This window comes from Engystomops pustulosus, unplaced genomic scaffold (assembly GCF_040894005.1).
Source record: "Engystomops pustulosus unplaced genomic scaffold, aEngPut4.maternal MAT_SCAFFOLD_784, whole genome shotgun sequence".
Taxonomy (NCBI): domain Eukaryota; kingdom Metazoa; phylum Chordata; class Amphibia; order Anura; family Leptodactylidae; genus Engystomops; species Engystomops pustulosus.
In genome coordinates, this window is record NW_027285663.1 from 15,085 (window position 1) to 20,995 (window position 5,911).

General features: G+C 40.8%; 1 long non-coding RNA gene across 1 annotated transcript; it reads left to right on the plus strand.

The window, feature by feature from the left end:
* The first annotated feature begins 2,811 nt into the window (after positions 1-2,811).
* LOC140112444 (uncharacterized) lies at positions 2,812-5,478 on the plus strand. The gene is made up of 2 exons (XR_011852685.1): positions 2,812-3,102; positions 3,265-5,478. It is a non-coding gene; the product is annotated as an uncharacterized lncRNA (long non-coding RNA).
* The last annotated feature ends 433 nt before the right edge of the window (positions 5,479-5,911 follow it).

The following is a 5,911-nucleotide window of genomic DNA, read 5'->3' on the forward strand; positions in this document are numbered from 1 at the left end:
ACAGTAGCGCTGATGGAGGACACAGGCGGCGTTTGATGATGTCATGCCGCCAGCGTGCTCCATCAGCGCTACTGTGAGGAATCGAGGCAGCGGCAGGTCCGCACTGCTTGTGGGTGATTCGGGCGAGTGCCCAAATCACCTACAGCTGTTTCGCCGCCGCCTCATGGCAGATGCGGCCCTGCTCATCTGTCCTGTAGGTACTGTTACACAATCACTATTACACCCCCATCGTCCATTTTTCCTTGAGTTATTCCCAGCAATGTCCGTTTTGTCTTTTGTTTTGCTCCCCATTGCCTGTTTCCCTTTCCCCTCTAACTGCACTTACAAGCGCGTTGTGATAGTAGAAGTAGGAATAGTGCTTGTCGTATGTGGAGGATGTAGTAGTGCACGCCGTGTGTGGAGGGTGTAGTAGTGCACGCCATGTGTGGAGGAGGTAGTAGTGCACGCTGTGTGTGGAAGAGGTAGTAGTGCACACGTGTTTGGAGAAGGTAGTAGTACACGCAACATGAGAACTTGCTACTAACCTTCTAACATTTGTAAAAAAATTATGGAAAGAGTGTGAAGACAAATGGCAAAAGTTTTCTACAAAAAGAATTTGTGGTATGACTTTTATGTGGTATGACTAAAAAAATAGAACATTTGACACTGAATTTTTACCCCAAAGAGACCCAACCAATCAGCAAAATTATATATACTACTAATGTAAGATACAATGGGGTTCATTTACTAAGGGCCCGATTCGCGTTTTCCCGATGTGTTACCCGAATATTTCCGATTTGCGTCGATTTTTCCCTGAATTGCCCCGGGTTTTTGACGCACGCGATCGGATTGTGGCGCTGGCATGCACGCAACGGAAATGGGGGGGGGCGTGGTCAAACGAAAACCCGACGGATTCGGAAAAACCGCCACATTTAAAAAAAAATTAAAAATTGGTCGCACGCGCCATACTTACATGCACCAGGAAGAGATCAGTGAACTCCGACGCAACTCAGCGGACCTCGGCGCAGCAGCAACACCTGGTGGACATCGGGCACAGGACCTTCATGAATCACCGGAAGACCCGAACGCTCGTCCGAGAAGCCGCCGCTGGAACGCGAATGGACCGGGTAAGTAAATGTGCACCAATGTGTCACGGGTGTATGCAAAAACGTTTTCCAAGGTGTTAAATGGAAAACAATGCCTCCTTTTGCTACCTTGAAAGGCAGCCCCCTTAACAACAAGTATGACCTACAAGAAGTCTAAAGATATGGTGTGGGATTAAGCCAAACTAGTATATCTATTACATAAGGAACAGACTCCAAGACAATGGGGCACATTTGTTCTGTCAGGTTTCCCGAATTTTTACTTTTTGCATTGAATTGCCCCGGGGTTTTGGTGCACGCGATCGGATTGTGGCGCATCGGCACCGGCTTTCATGCGACATAAATCAGGAGGTGTGGACGTCGGACAATCTGACTGATTCGGACAACCCCCGAATTAAAAAAATTTAATTGTGTCGCATGATCAGCACTCACATGCACCGGGAAGAAGAAGGACCTCAGCTGGGGCAGTGACACATGCAGAAAATTGGACGCACAATCTTAGTGAATTGCGGCAGACGCGAATCCTCATCGGACAACGGGGATCGCAACGGGAAGGGTAAGTAAATGTGCCCCAATGTGTAATTAAAAAGTTATTACAACACTGGCCAGATTTTGAAAAAACGGGCTGAGCCTTAATGTGCAAACTGGCTGCATCCTTAAGAGGTTAAGGGTTTTAGGACACAGCATTTCTGCTATTTTTTTGATGTGAAAATCTTATATATTTTCCTTTTTGGCATAATGACATTTTCTTTTTGTTTTACATGTCGCTCTAACTGTGGTCAAATGTAGGGATTGGGTGTGTAAAAATGTTCTCACTTTGTTTTTGTTAGTTTAGGGGCTTAACACTATAGTACTGTTTTGCTAATTATATTTATTACCGTATATACTCGAGTATAAGCCGACCCGAGTATAAGCCGAGACCCCTAATTTTACCACCAAAAACTGGGAAAAACGACTGACTCGAGTATAAGCCGAGGGTGGGAAATGCATTGGTCAAACCCCCCCAGTAGTATACAGCCTTCCAGCCCCCAGTAGTATACAGCCTTCCAGCCCCCAGTAGTATACAGCCTGCCAGCCCCCAGTAGTATACAGCCTGCCAGCCCCCAGAAGAATACAGCAGCCCCTAGTAGTATACAGCAGCCCCCAGTAGTATACAGCAGCCCCTAGTAGTATACAGCAGCCCCCATGTAGTATACAGCAAGCCCCTAGTAGTATACAGCAGCCCCATGTAGTATACAGCAGCCCCCCTGTAGTATACAGCAGCCCCCCTGTAGTATACAGCAGCCCCCCTGTAGTATACAGCCTGCCCCTAGTAGTATACAGCCTGCCCCTAGTAGTATACAGCCTGCCCCGAGTAGTATACAGCCTGCCCCCACGGCCCTTAAAAAAATAAACTTAAATACTCACCCTCCGATGTCAGCGCGGCTCCCTGATGTCGGCGCGACTTACCGATGTCCCCGATGTCAGCGCGTCCCATCTTCTTTCTTCTCCGCGGCTCCTCTTCACTCTTCCCGCGCCCATGTTTTCTTCTAGCAGGCGCATACTATGACGCGGCCGCTGCTGACGTCATAGTATGTGCGGCCATGAAGAAAACATGGCTGCGTCGATGATAGAAGAAAGAAGAGAGAAGAGGAGCCGCGGAGAAGAAAGAAGCCGGGACGTGCTGACATCGGGGACATCGGTAAGTCGCGCCGACATCGGAGGGTGAGTATTTAATTTTCTTTTTTTAAGTGGGTAATTTTTTGGGGGTAATAGACTCGTGTATAAGCCAAGGGGACGTTTTTCAGCACATTTTTTGTGCTGAAAAACTCGGCTTATACACAAGTATATACGGTAGTTTTGTTAAGCTCTACCAGACTATCCTTAATTTGTACTATGTTGAGTCTCATTGTTTTTTCATGATCATTCTTCTTTGAAACAGCAAGGTCTGGATAAGAGTCTGATGGCATCTCTAGCAAGTTCAGCCCTTCGAAATACAGTAACCCGGGTTTTCTAACTTTCCCTGCAAAGTCCTTTTTAGGTAATAATTTTAATGATTTATATAATTTTCACTCAATATCTTAGCCGCAATAAAACTATTTCTTTGTTTTCAGTACTGCATAGAATCCTAAAATAAAATAAAACTATTTGTTTTATAGAATCCTAAAATAAAAGAAAACTATTTGTTTTATTTATTTTTCAGAATCCCTTACACTGGAATCAAACAAAGGCATTTGGGAAGACATTCACATTTTTTTTATAACAAATTGAATTACTTACAGTTATGTCTCTTTCTTTTAAAGTATTTTCCAAGTTCCAAAAATTCTATATTAATATCTTGTTAAATACAGTGACGCAAATGCACATTTTCATCAGATTTAGATTTAGCAGGAACAGTGCAAAGTTGGTTGAATAAGTATATTTAAAAATTGATTATTTTAACCCATACAATTTTTAAACTTGGAAAATCACTTTAAATTATTATCTGCATATGCCAGCATCTGACTTGCATTTATTTCTTTGAAATGTGATACAAATAGGTCTGATTCAGTATGTTAAATTCTTAGCTTTGCAATATTAAGTAACCACTTTTGATGTTAGCACACACTACTCACAAAAGGTTAGGGATATGTGGCTAGTGAATTAATTTCCAGGGTGACCTTCACTATATTCTGAATGCACATGAACAACTGTTGAATGTTTTATCACTTATTGAAGAATTTAACAAGAAGCTTAACAGCATTTTTTTTTTATTTTCGCCCAAAAACTTTTCTGGTTCAATTATAGTTGGTATTTAAACAGTCCTCCACAATCTTGCTGCACATTTTGACATTATAAGACAAAGATGACACCTAACAGTTGATCAATATTACATTGCCATTACAACGGCTTAAGCAAGTTGTTCTCAGATGGAAGTGGCTACTGAGCTTGGCGGATATTGTGATTAGCAGGTTGCACTGCAGAGACTGGAAAAGTCACAGAATACAGAATTGGGGTAAACTTTGTGAATGGAACAGTAAAAATCCCAAACTACTTGAATAGTTTAATTAATGCAGTAATTGTGCCTTTTATAGAACAGCACAGGCCTTTTTCATCTTCATGGATGACAGCTTGTTGGCTCTTCAAAGTTTCATCCTAGGAAACAGCTGCTGGAGACTGAGGCACTTCAAAAGTAGTGGCCTGCACTTTCTCCAGACCTGTATCCCAATGAGTCACTATGTGAAGAAGTGCAACTCTGTACCACAGAACGTTCTATACCTCCCTAGACATTTTTTTTACCTTAAAAGCATTAGATGTTGCTGTGAAGCTAAATGCCACATAAGTTATTGAGACATTGAACCGTTTTTCATGGGTGTATGCCCATTGCTATTGGCTTTTGTTGCAAAAAAATAGTTTGCAATGAGGAAATCACTATTGCATGCTTCTAGTTAAATAGCTTACTTTCATTAATATAATGTCACTGCATAAATTTTACCCAAAAGTCAGAAATCCCTTACTTTTTGTGAGATATATAAATATATATAATATATACATACACACATGTATTTTTTTGAAAATTTTATTTAGGATGAAGTTGAAGTTTATATGGATGTTTTCTATTAACTCTACATTAAAGTACATCTACAACTTACTGGTTGTACAATGTACAAGAATTGTAAACCCACTGTAATGCCTGCTGACATACTGGTGTGTGCCCCATCTGGCAGGATCTGCTCTTTGTTTAGCTTCTTAACACCTAAAGCCTCTCACTTATTTGCATAATTTTTTTAAAGAAAAGAGCAGATCCTCTGGGGGGGGGGCACCTACATGTAAGTGTGCTTGATTTACAATCCTTCATCCTAGTGGTAGATGTACTTTAGGCAGGGGCATAACTACAGGGGTAGTAAACATGGGGCCCGCAGTCTCAGAGGGGCCCCGACAGCATGGGTTTTGGGTGTGTATATGTTGTATGTGTGTGTGTGGTGTGTATGTACTGTATGTGTATATGCTGTATGACTCTATTTGGTATTGTATCTATCTGTGTATTTTTTGTGTAAATGCTGCATGTGCCGGTATGGTAATGTGTGTATGTGTATGTATTCTGTATATGTGGTATGTGTATACCACATTCAGATGTCTGCTTTAGGGCCCTGCCTCTTCTAGTTATGCTCCTGCCTCACTAAGAAGTGAAACGTACACCTATGACTTCAGAGTTCATTATTTAGTTTTTACAATTTCAGTATATTTGCTACTATGCTATAACTCTGTTGCATATGTTTTAAAGAAAATCTTCATAAAATGGTAGTATGCTATTTAAGTAGATTCATATGTAGTTTTGTAGCAGAAGATTTAGTACAACCTGTATTTAGTACACTTGAAGCTCTTTTCTTTCTGTACTAAGAAGTCACAGAGACTAACGTAAAAATTATTGATGATCTTCCCTGTCTGTCTCTTTAAGTGCCTATAAAGATAATCATAATAAGTAAATGGACACCTCCATAACATTACAGAGATTTAAAGCATAACTAAATAGTTCCATACCAGATAATAGTTTAGCAATGTATTAAGAAAGGTCTAGCATTGACTATAAACTGCATTAAGGGCATATACTTAATTCTCCACTATTCATTTGAAATTCTTATCAGCCTCTCCTCCTATATCGGCTGTCAGTGTCAATATGGGAGAGAAAGCTGACGTATACACACTGTAATATACTTTATATATGGAAATTTTAACAAAGTTTACTATTATTTGGTTACCTAATATGGGTTAAAAGTTTAATTATGCTTTAAAGGACATCTACCATTAAAATCATGCATGATAAACCATGGGTAATCCTTCCTTCTACTGGAATGGGAGCAAAATCAGTG